This window comes from Capricornis sumatraensis, chromosome 19, assembly GCF_032405125.1.
Source record: "Capricornis sumatraensis isolate serow.1 chromosome 19, serow.2, whole genome shotgun sequence".
NCBI lineage: Eukaryota > Metazoa > Chordata > Mammalia > Artiodactyla > Bovidae > Capricornis > Capricornis sumatraensis.
Genome location: NC_091087.1, coordinates 68,451,045 through 68,464,337, shown reverse-complemented (window position 1 = coordinate 68,464,337; position 13,293 = coordinate 68,451,045).

Sequence of the window (13,293 nt, the reverse complement as noted above, 5' to 3'; positions counted from 1 at the left end):
TCTACATAACAGTGACCAATTAAAAATACATAAGAAAATTTTTATTTGTCAAAATCCAAATATTGACAAACAAACCAACAGATATGTAGAAATAAACTTTACAAGCAATCTGCATATCCTCTTTGGGAAAAAAAAACCCTAAGAAATCAATAGCATACTGCTTTTAGATGGTGAACTCTGCTATAAAGATGTTAATACTCCCTAAGTTAACCTTTAAATGTTATGTATTTCAATAAAAATTTTATAGAACTTAGTAAGCTGATTTCAAATGCATTTGTAAAAGAAAATACAAAAGGGAGTCTAAGAAAACAAAAATATCAAACATCCTAAAATATTATAGTAGCTGAAGCAATATAGTATCAACACAAAAACAGACACATGTATTAATGAAATAAGATGTGTAGTGCAAAAAAAAGAACCATTGTATAAATGACAATTTGGCTTGTGGTAAAGGTGGCATTATAAATCAATGGAAAGCATGGAACATTCAGTAAATGACTTTGGAATAACTGACTCTCCATTTAGAAATAATTTTAGTACCCAACATCAAACCATATGCAATAATCAATTTAAGATAAGTCAGAAAACTGAGTGAAATTCTAAACTGTAAAAGCATAGGAGTAAAACATCAGAGAACGTGTTTTAGAGTGCTGAATGGGCAAAACCTCTCCAAGCAAGGTACAGAACCTAGGAGCCATCAAGAGTAGATCTCAAATCTTCAGGCATCTGGCAGCTTAAATTGTTATGAATTAATTGGGGGTGAAGTTGATGTGGGACGATGGTTATTTAGTCACCATTCTCTTCTCCAGGGGATCTTCCTGACCTAAGGCTCAAACCTACGTCTCTTACGCCTCCTTCATTGGCAGGTGGGTTCTTTACCACTAGCGTAGTTCGTTCAGTAAATACTTTCCTTCCTTTCTGTCTCATTCAGCTATAATTGGGGGCCTCGCACATCTATCTATTACAAAAGAAAGAATGATTTCTTTCCCAGAGCACTAAAAGTAAACTAAGTCTCCATTGCGTTTCTGTGCTGATGCATTATATATATTCTGTACAAGAATATATGAAGTAAGGGGCTCTCTGATTGGAAGAAATCTAATAGATTCATTTGTCCAACAACCTATCTATATCTTGAAGCCTCTACAACCTGTGCTTGAAGGCTGTGAATGCCAAATATAGCATTATCCTCTAGGAGGATACGCCCCTTCAATCCATCCATCCGCTACCCAGCTTATCCATCCATCCACTCACCCATCCATTCATCCATCCACCCATCTACACTCCCCACCCAGCCATCCATCCACCCACCTCATCCACCTATCCATCCATATATCTATCTACCCATCATCTACCTACCCACCTCATCCATCCATCCATCCATCCATCCATCCATATATCTATCCATCCATCCATTCATCTACCCACCTCATCCATGCACTCACTTCATCCATCCATCCATCCATACATACACCTATCCATCCATCCACCCACCCACCCACCTCATCCATGCACCCATCCATCCATCTACCCACCCCACCCATCCATCCATTTATACACCCTCCAACCTCATTTATCCATCCACCCATACATACATACATACATACGTACATACATACATCTACCCACCTCATCCATCTATCCGTCCATCCACCCACAGCCATAGTCCCCAAACACTTCCTGAGCATGTATTATGGATGAGGCATGGTGGTAGACACTGGACCTTGTGTATTGAACATGTCACAGTTGTGTAAACAAATAACAATAATACACTGTGACAAGTGCTATCATAGACGCCTCTTTAAATTACTGTGGGAGGATGGAAATAATAACTTCTGGGGGTGTCCGAGGAAGTTCCCAGCAGGGATGGTATTTTAGCCAGAATGTCTAAGAGATTTTCCCTAAGCAAAGAAGAGAGGAAGCACATTACAGGTAGCAGGAACAGAACGCTGATTACAGAAAGGTACACACACAGTACACTCAGAAAAATGCAAATAGTAGGGAGGGGTGAGGGTGCACGGGAGGGAGAAGAGTGGGGCAGGACGGGGAGAGCCAGTGGGCAGCGAAAGGTGACACTCTGAAAACCTTTGCAGTCCCCACTGAAGTTAAAGTTTGGGTGAGTAGAATAGTTATTCTCTAGAAATCTCCTTAAGAAAATATGCAAAGAATCCCCATGATGTTCTTACATTAATCTGTGCTGCCGGCTTGGCTTTAGATGCAGCTCTGCAGAATATATTTTTTAAAGTTTCATTATGCCACTGTACATCAAAATAGGCCAATATAAATTATAATACGGTCATGCCAATAGGACTTGCAAACACAATATTTTAAGTTTATATTGCATTCCAAGACCCATAAAAATTATTCCGAATGGCTGTTTGCCTTTTGAAGCCAAATGAAAAGGTATTTGCAATTTGATTATTAACAAATCAAATCACTGATATGATATTGGATTCAGTACATCTCAAACTGACTGAGAGCGAAAAAATCCTCAGTGGTCAATTACGTAGCATGGCTGGTTGATAGTTTCCTGTGTGTCATCAAGAATAAGCACCAGAGCCAGCTCCGATTTTATTTTGATTTATTTTAACTGTTTCCCTGCTCCGAGAATTTCTCTCTAGGCTTCTACTGTGCATTGGCGGTTTCCTCCGACTGAGGCTGGTGTGGGTGTGACCAGATGGATAGCTGACTGAGTTAACAGAACAGTGGGTAGATAAGCAGGTGAATGAATGAATGAATGAATGAATACCCCACCATGTGGCTTCATGAATGCATACCACTTTAATGCACACCAGCCTTTTAAAGTATTATATATTTATATTTATTTATTGAAGTATAGTTGATTTACATTGTTGTGCTAATTTCCACTGTACACCAAGGTGATTCAGTTATATGTGTATATATATATACACACACACATATATTATTATATGATTATATGTATATACATATAATATATATGATGATACAGATATGTGTGTGTGTATATATGTATAGATATACACATTCTTTTTTACATCCTTTTCCATGATGGCTTATCATCAGATATTGAATCTGGTTTCCTGTGCTATACAGCAGAAACTGTTGTTTATCCATTCTATGTATAAAATAGCTTGCATCTGCTAACCCCAAACTCCCTCTCCAGCCCTCCCCCAGCCCTCCTTCCCCTCGGCAACCGCAAGTGTGTTCTCTGTGTCTGTGAGTCTGTTTCTGTTTTGTAGATACGTTCATTCGTGTCATATTTTAGCTTCCTCATATAAGTGACATCCTATGGCGTTTGTCTTTGTCCGACTTACCTCACTTAGTGTGATCACCTCCAGGCCCATCCATGTTGTTGCAAGCAGCATTATCTCATTCTTTTTTATGGTTGAGTAATACTCCATTGTGTACGGTGAAGAGGAACTAAAAAGCCTCTTGATGAAAGTGAAAGAGGAGAGTGAAACAGTTGGCTTAAAGCTCAACATTCAGAAAATGAAGATCATGGCATCCGGTCCCATCACTCCATGGGAAATAGATGGGGAAACAGTGGAAACAGTGTCAGACTTTATTTTGCAAAATCACTGCAAATGATGAATGCAGCCATGAAATTAAAAGACGCTTACTCCTTGGAAGGAAAGTTATGACCAACCTAGATAGCATATTCAAAAGCAGAGACATTACTTTGCCAACTAAGGTCCGTCTAGTCAAGGCTATGGTTTTTCCTGTGGTCATATATGGATGTGAAAGTTGGACTGTGAAGAAGGCTGAGCACCGAAGAATTGATGCTTTTGAACTGTGGTGTTGGAGAAGACTCTTGAGAGTCCCTTGGACTGCAAGGACATCCAACCAGTCCATTCTAAAGGAGATCAGCCCTGGGTGTTCTTTGGAAGGAGGGATGCTAAAGCTGAAACTCCAGTACTTTAACCTCCTCATGTGAAGAGTTGACTCATTGGAAAAGATTTTGATGCTGGGAGGGGTTGGGGGCAGGAGGAGAAGGGGATGACAGAGGACGAGATGGCTGGATGGCATCACTGACTCAATGGACGTGAGTCTGAATGAACTCCAGGAGTTGCTGATGGACAGGGAGGCCTGGCGTGCTGCGATTCATGGGGTCACAAAGAGTTGGACACGACTGAGTGACTGAACTGAACTGAACTGAATACTCCACTGTGTACAGGTACCACATCTTTATCTGTTCCTCTTGTTGATGGACATTTCGGCTGCTCCCGTGTCTTGACTATCGTGAATGGTGCTGCTATGAACCCTGGGGTGCATGTCTCCTTTTGAATTGTAGTTTTGTTCAGATTCATGCCCAGGGATGGATCGCTGACATATGGCAACTCTATTTTTAGTGTTTTGAGGAAACTCCGTACTGTTTTCCACAGTGGCCGCACCAGCTTACATTCCCACCAACAGTGTAGAAGGATTCCCTTTTCTCTACACCTGCTCCAGCATTTGTTATTTGCAGACTTTTTAATGATGGCCATTCTGACTGCACACCAGACTTCTCAGAATTAGAAGCTCAAGAGAAGCTGAGTTGCTTTTGTTGTGGAAACAGCACTGATATTCTCACTTCCATGGTTTCATCTTTTTAAAAAATATTGTAAAATATAATTAAAATATCAAAGTACCCTTTCTTTATGTATGTTGATGCTTTCAAACTGCGTTGCTGGAGGAGACTCTTGAGAGTCCCAAGGACAGCAAGGAGATTCAACCAGTCAGTCCTAAAGGAAATCAACTCTATTCATTGCAAGGACTGATGCTGAAGTTGAAGCTACAATACTTTGGCCACCTGATGCGAAGAGCTGACTCATTGGAAAAGACCCTGATACTGGGATTGAGGGAAGGAGAAGAAGGGAGTGGCAGAGGATAAGATGGCTGGATGGCATCACTGACTCGATGCACAGGGGTTTGAGCAAACTCTGGGAGATAGTGAAGGACAGGAAAGCCTGGCACGCTGCAGTTCATGGGGTCCCAAACAGCTGGACATGACTTAGCAACTGAACAACAATAAAAGGGCGGGATTCATCTGAAGGCATCTTAGAGACCAGCTACCATGAAAGGTTAGAGTGATATGCCCTGAGATGACGAGCCCCACACCCGCAATCCCCAAAGCAGGTTTAAGCAGAACCTGGATTAGGATTCAGGCCTAGTCCTGCCAAATCAAACACGCTTCTGGCTGTGCCCCTCCTCCAACTCCTACACACCTCCAGTTCCTCCTCCCCAGTCAGAAGTAATCGCCTCCTCTGGGTGGGTTAAACTGCATCGTTGGAAATCATCCAGAGAAACCGGATGCAGCCTGAGATACCACTGAGGCTTAGTCCCCTGCTTAAGCAGCTCTGGAAACTGAGGCCCAGAGAGGTCATGAGAAGCTACCAAAGTCGCCCCGCAAGTTAGGGGACTGATTAGGGAAGTGTTTGGAGCCCAGGCTGGTAGAATGGATGCCACGTAGGCATCTTGCTCTCTCTACTGGACTGCAGACACCTTACAAGCAGAGACCACTTCTTCCATTTCCATCTCCTCGTGGTTCCTTGAACAGGTCTTGAACAGGGAGGACCTTCAATGTTTAAACAAGTGCTGTTTAAAATGTACCGAGGTGGGACTTTCCTGGTGGTCCAGTGGTTAAGGATCCACCTGCCAATGTAGGGGACATGGGTTCGATTCCTGGTCTTGGAACTCAGATCCCACGTGCTGCGGGGCAACTACTGGAGACTGAGAAATCTAAAGCCCTTGCTCTGCAAGAAGAGAAGCCACCGCAATGAGAAGCCCGCTCACTGCAACTAGGGAGGAGCGCCCACGTGCCATAGCAAGAGACAACCTGTGTAAAGCTACAAACACCCAGCACAGCCAAAAGTAAAATAATATTGAATTTACTGAGGCAACTTTCACACTGAGAATGTCTCCGCCCTACTCTGCTTTACGCTGCTGACTGGTGCCTGGGGAGTCACCCCTCTGCTCCCCCGACCCTTCCCTAGGAAAGGAAGACAAGGAGGGACAGAAGACAGCTTGGGGAAGTAAAAGGCAACCCTTGGGCTTGGCATCCCAGGACTGGGTTCTAACAGAGGCTCTGCCAACTGTCCAGCGAACCTCCATTTTCTCATCTGTAAAATGGGCTGTAAGGACCACACACCACCCCCCCCAGTCTCATGGCTGCTGGACGCAATAGTATGTGCAAATGGTTTTTGAAAACTCTAACCAGCTACACAAAGCAAGGGATTGAAGGCACCATTAATAGATTGGGTCGCACGGACTCTGTTGTGCCGGCGGATCAGGGATGGGGGTAAGGACCCAAGGGGGCCCCTGATCCTCCCAAGAGCTGGAAGCCTCCCCTTCGCCTGCCCCGCAGCCCTCCCCAGGCCCAAAGGATGAACACTGTCCCCAAAGCTGTTGGTCACAGCCCAGGCTGAAAGGAGAGACTAGTCCATCCGGCTTCCTCCCCTCCCCTCACCCATTATTAGCCCCAAGTGGGGACAGAGACATGAGTAATTGTGCCCACAGTTGCCTCCTGGCATGGACAATTAGCCACCTGCATCTAATTCTGAGGGACCCAGAGGCTAATCGCATCTGCCAGACCCCACAGGCTGTGTGTGTGTGTGTGTGTGTGTGTGTGCGCACACGTGCACTCAGATGTGTGTCTCCTTGAGTTGTCAGTGGGCGCCAGAGCAGGGGCTGCCAAAGTAAGTGGGTCTCATTGCATTTAACATCTGCTGAGAGCCTGCTGGCCCCTGAGCATAGCACCAAGGCCCAGATCAGGACATGGTCCTTCCCCAAACAGGGGGGCAAAGGAGCCTTTCCCTGGAAACTGAGAAAAGCAGAGTCCTGGGGCTGGGGGCACCCTGGGGTTGTCCTGGGGCAGTGGGAGGGGGTCCCTTCAGAGCTTCCCCGGATCAGAACCCCTGCCTCAGGGTTCTGGCGAGATATCCTCTCGACCCTCTGCTACACCATCTCCTACCCGTCAGAGCAGCAGGCACACTCTGCTTTGACACAGAGCCTCCGGGCCGGGACGGAAGCATCTCCAAGGCCTCTAGAGCCCATGTGTGTCCCAGGCTCTCCCCCGGGTCAGGGCCAGCTGGGCAGGGGTATTGAGGAAAGGCCTGCAGAATGAATAAATCAATGAGCAAATGAATGAATGACACCCACTGCCCCGGAAATGGTTCTCGGGCTTCAGTCCCGTGCTGTTAGGACACCTCACACCCTCTCGCCTCACCTGCCCTCAGGAGCAGCAAGCAGAGACCACCTATGGCCCTGGTTCCATACTCCGCCCCGGGGTCTCACGATTCCATCCCACCTCGGATCCAGACCGAGCCCCTAACCTTTGCTCTCAGTCCTACAGCAACAGCTCTGCCCTCCCTTCCGAGGACGCCGGACCCCATCGAAGGGCTTCGGGCTGGGATTCCCATCCTTCTCTGCTGATTTAACACCTGCTTAGGAAGGGTGCCAGCCCTGGTGGGTCCCTGGGGACTCAGCATTACTGGCCCAGCTTACCTGACTGATCCCAGAGAAGCAGGAATAGGGGTGCGAAAGACCACCTCCTCTGAGCCACGTGAGCCCCTCCCTGGCCAGACCTCCACCTGCTGCCCTGCCTTCTCCCCCCATCCCAACTCCATTTAGCCTCGAGAGCCACCCCGAAGCCTTCTCCCCTGCAGAGCGCTCCCCCAGTCCCCACTCCCGGGAGAGACAGGCAGCTCTGCTAGCGCCGCCATCACATACCTTGCACCCACCCACACTCACTCTGCTCTCCACTGCCCACCTGGAAACCCACCTGGCCTCGGTTGAAATGTGTCGTCCAGAAAAGATATGCCCGAGTCCCATCCCCTAGGCTCTTTTGTATTTGGAAATAAAGTCTTTGTAGAGGTCATTAAGTCAATCTCAGATGAGATCATCCTGGATTTAGGACTCGGGTCCTTAAAAGAGAAAGGAGAGGGGGATTTGACACACAGACACAGGGAGACTTGGGGAGAAAGCCACGGGAAGATGGAGGCAGAGACAGCAATGATACAACCACAAGCCAAGGGACACCAAGGACTGGGGGCAGCCACTGGTCGCCAGGAGAGAAGCCTGGATCAGAGTCTCACGCACAGCTTCCAAAAAGAACCAAACATGCTGACACCTTGATTTCAAACTTCTGGCCTCCAGAACTGGGAGAGAATACATTTGTGTTCTGTTAAGCCACCAAATGGGCTGTCATTGAAACAGCAGCCCTAGGACTCTAACACATCATCCGTGCAGGATCTGACTGCCATAAGCAAGCTCCATTTCCAGGAGCCACATCTCCGATGCCTGAGAGGTGATCTGATTACATGTGAGACCAAAGAGAGTGCCTGGGCTTGCGCTGAGCATGAGAACATTTGCCTCTTTGAAGAACACTCAAGCCAATTTTAAAAAGAAAAGAGAGTGTAAATGAAATGCCGTAAAAGTAAAACAAAACACATCAGTGGTGGAAGTTTGGTTTGTAGCTAGGGTGACCATATATGTCCTGGTTTTCCCGAGTCAATTGAGGTTTATCCTATGGTTCCAGTTTAATTATGCATATGTGCCTTTCACTCTCAGAAGTATTCAGTGTGGATGGCAACTATGTGGTCACCCTACCCATGGACCGTGAGTTCTCTGCTTCCTTCATAATAGGCATTCATAACTTTGCCTTTTTTCTAATCATGCCCCCCACCCCATTAATAGATCAGATTATTATTCAACAAAATCCACTCCTTCCTCCTCCCCACCTCCACGGGAACAGTTTCTCTGTCCAGTAGATGTAGGGTTTGGCCACTGGGACTCTGCTTGGCCTCCTGGTACACACGGGCAGGGTATACTTCCCTGCTGCTGGATTCTGGTTCCAGCCACATGACTTGCTTTGGCTAAGGGGATGTTATTAGATGTGACTGAGCTAAGGGTTACAAATTATTTTACAAGTGGGATTTGCCTCTTGTACTGTATCATCACGTGAGAACTTTTCCCAGATTTTAGTTCCCAGACCAGGGACTGATCCTACATCCTTAGCAGTGAAAGCATAGAGTTCTAATCACTAGACCACCAGGGAAGTTCTTTGGTTTCCCTTTCATATCGTCTTTAAAGTTCAGTGTGAATTTAACTTGTGTTGCCATCTCACCTCAGACTAGCCACATTTCAAGTGCTCAATAGCTACATGAGCTGCTGCCGCTTTGTCCTGGGTCCTGGCATAATGCCCTTGGAGCAGGCCTAAGCACTATCCTCAGGGAGAATCCAAGTCCAGCTTAGATCAGCCACACCAGCCAATCTGCAGAGATATGACTGAGATACAAATGTATGCTTTGCACATTGTTGTATGTCTCTGTGATTGTTTGTTACACAGCAAAAGCTGATGGATACACCCTCAAACCACCATTTGACCCCAATATATTTGTGTTCTCTCTCAGTTCCCTGGATCCCAACTCCAGACTACTGATTCCAACTTCAGAGCCTTTGCTGACCCCTACATCCTGCATTTGAAGTCTATTCTCCAAGTCAGGCTCCAGTGAGAGGGGGATCTAGAAAACTATAGCGCTCCATGTGTTGTGTCATAATTAACCAACTATATGTCTGTGAACCATCTAGACCCCTGTTGTCCAACAAAAATAGAATATGAGCTCTATATGTAATCTAAAAGTCTCCAGTGGCTGCACAGAAACAAAAGTGGGGAAAAGCAGAAGGTGGAAGTCACTCTAATAATAAATTGTATTTTACCCAACATATCCAAAACCCAATTATTTCAATATGCAACCGACATTAATTTTAACTCTTTATTCTTTATTTCTAATGCATTTTATACATATATATATAATTATATACAATGCATTATATAATATATGCAATATATCATTATATATAATGCATTATATAGGGCTTCCCTGGTGCCTCAGACGGTAAAACATCTGTCTACAATGTATTAGAAATAAAGAATAAACAGTTTTCTTCCCTTTCCATTTGTTTGTTTTTGGGCCAAGTGGCCTGCGGGATCTTAGTTCCTGGACCAGGGATTGAACCTGCATCCTTAGCAGTGAAAGCATGGAGTCCCAATCACCGGATCCCCAGGGAAGTTCTTTGCTTTCCTTTTCATATTGTCTTTAAAGTTCGGTGTGAATTTAACTTGTGCCCCCATCTCACCTCAGACCAGCCACCTTTCAAGTGCTCAGTAGCCACATGTGGCTTGTGGCTACCATATTGAATAACACAGATCAAGAACATGGAAGCTAGAACACACTGTTGCCAATGTTTAGCATGGTACCTGGACCATAGGAAAGACTCAGCACATTACTATTGAATGAATGAACTAATGATAAACACACAGACACTGGTTTCAAGCTGGTGCTGATGAGTAGAACTATTACCCAAGTTAAAAACACTCACGGCTTAAATAAATCAAATTTTCATTCTAACGAGTGGTGATGTTTTGAAGGAGCAAGTTGGCTGGTGCTTCATCTGCATTTCCACGTAATAATCTTGCCCAAAGGGGGCATACTCAACTAAGATATAACCTCAGGCAGTATTCCCCAACTTGTTTGACCATGGAATATTGTTTAAATCATACTGTTTTGTCAGGGTGCCCATAGGAGGCTCACGAGATACCATTTAAATGAAAGTCGACAGCAAAAAAATGGTCTCACAGTTGAATTAATTGTGAAAAGAAATGATCAAAATTTGATCCATATGCTTAATATAAACTAAACATTGAATAATTGCACCAATAAATGTTAAAATTGTGAGATAGAATGCACAACAAAGACCGGCAATTTTTAAATAGAAAACACACAGCTTGGCAGCAGGAAGGCAACATGTACAACCTGCTGCTAAACATCATGCTTCCTGCATCAGCCGATCTGTCACGTGATTCGCCCCTGTCGTCAGGGGCAGGAGAGCTTTTCCCAGAAGGGGACGATCACTCAGAAACAAAAACTGCCACTAGTCAAAGGCTCCCTGTGTGCCAGGCACTGTCCTAAGCCTCTGAGGCAGATACTACAATTAGTGCCATTTTACAGATGAAGAAACTGAGTCGCAAAGAGATGGAGTCATTTCCCAGGTCACTTTACGTCCAGGGACTCAACGCCACCATGCAACCACTCTTGTTTGAATGTTAGAACAGCTTTACCAAAACTCTTAAGCAGATATTTTTCTAATATCTACTTTAAAATGCACTAAAGATGAAAAGAAGCACCCAGCTGGGACTGTTCCCCAGCTCTGGAACATCTCACGGAACCTCTGTGCACCAGGGAACAGAGTTTGGGACACGATGTTCAGGAGCCATATGCAGGCTCAATGCTGCCGGAAGCTACTGTAAGCCCTTCATGGACTGACAATCCCTGAGCTTTCGCTCTACTCCATATCTAAAAAGGGAGCTTCCCATAAAACTAGAATACAGTCAGATCAAGCAGGGAGGTGTAATTGTTCAGGTAATGCTACCAAAGGTCTCCCCAGGGGGCGCAGTAATAAAGAATCCACCTGCAATGCAGGAGACATGGGTTCAAGCCCTGGGTCAGGAAGATCCCCTGGAGATGGAAATGGCAACCCACTCCAGTATTCTTGCCTGGGAAATCTCATTGACAGAGAAGCCTGGTGGGCTACTGTCCATGGGGTCACAAAGAGCCAGACACGACTTAGCAACTAAACAACAATGCTACAAAAACGAAGCCTAAACTTAGCTTTGGGTTTCCCGACACCTGGATCCTGGCGGGAACGATGGCAGGCCATGGGGTTCTTATTGTCTAGAGGTACGATCCAGCCTGCATGTCAGGAGAACCAATTTTTCTTGGCCCAGCGCCCTAGAATGCATTTGTCATAGGGACATTTGCATAAGTGGCATTGAGCAGCGTAATGAATTATGTCCCCAATAGTCATTTTACAAAAAAGAAAAAAAATGCAGTGGTGTTCCTTGGGTGACTCTCCTGATATCACTGGGTAACCTTTGCTGAGGGCAAAATATTGAAGTGTTGTTTAGCAACGGCAATTCTAAAGAGGAATTTAAGTGACTGCAATGCCTTAATTCAGACAAAGGCGCACACAGAGATCATTCTGGAATTTCAGGTTAAGCTGCTGTCAAGTCTGTCCACTCCTCCTGATCCCTGCTGCTGAGGCCCCAAGCCAGCCCCTCCTCGTCACTTTCTACCCTTTCACAGGAGTCTCCTCAAGGACCTTCTAACCCCGTCCCCTCCTCCGAACCATCACCACAAGGACTGTCCTAAAACTCAGATCTGAGCATGGCCCGTCTTCTTCAAAACCCTGCCACTGTTCGACTAGAACATAAGAAGGACCACCTCATCTGCTTGGGTCATCTCTAACACCCCAGGGTCTGGCACATGACGGGGGCTTCAAAATGTTTACCACCACATAAAGGCATCGTTCAAAAATAAAACCATAAAAGCAAGGTACAAGGCTTCACATCACTTATGCCAACGTTTTGGTCCCCAAACTCTACGCCCACTTGCCTTTCTCTGTGTCTTTTCTCTTACTGGCCGAGCTCCATCAGTGAACATCAAAGTCAAACGTCATCTCTGCTGTGACATTTTCCTTCTTATTCCCAGAGGGCAGGAATCTTTCCTTGTCAAGGTCTCCGTGGCATCCAGCCCAGCAGATAAAAAGACACAAGTTCCTTACCAACCACACAGAAACAGACTCACAGACTTGTAAAGGACAGACTTGTGATTGTCAAGGGGGAGGGGGGAGGGGAGGGATAGCGTGGGAGTTTGGGATTAGTGGCTGCAAACTATTATATATAAAAGGGATAAGCATGGTAATGTGTATAATTCAAGGCTACTCTCTCCATTTGTCCCACCCTTCCCTTCCCCTGCTGTGTCTACAAGTTCGTTCTCTATGTCTGTGTCTCTGTTCCTGCCCCGCAAATAGGTTCATCAGTACCATTTTCCTAGATTCAATATATATACAGAAACCAACATAACATCGTAAAGCAATTATCCTCCGATTAAAAATAAAAATGAAAGAAAATGGATGAACAACAAGGTCCTACTGTATCACACAGGGAATGAGATTCAGTATCCTGTGATGGAATGATGGAAAGCCATGATGGAAAAGAATATGAAAAGCTGTATATATACCTGTAACTGAATCACTTTGCTGTACAGCAGAAACTAACACAACATTGTAAATTAACTATACACTAATAATATAACTTTTAAAAAAAGACATGAGTTTTGAGGTTAAGAAGTTCAGTGTTGAAGGACTCAAGGAGGTTGTTTAAGGGGACTGAGCCTCATTTTCTACATCTAGACAATGGCAGGGATGTAGGGAACCACATCACCAGGACAAATGAAGAACAAACGAGATTGCTTTTCAAGTGACAAAGAACGATCT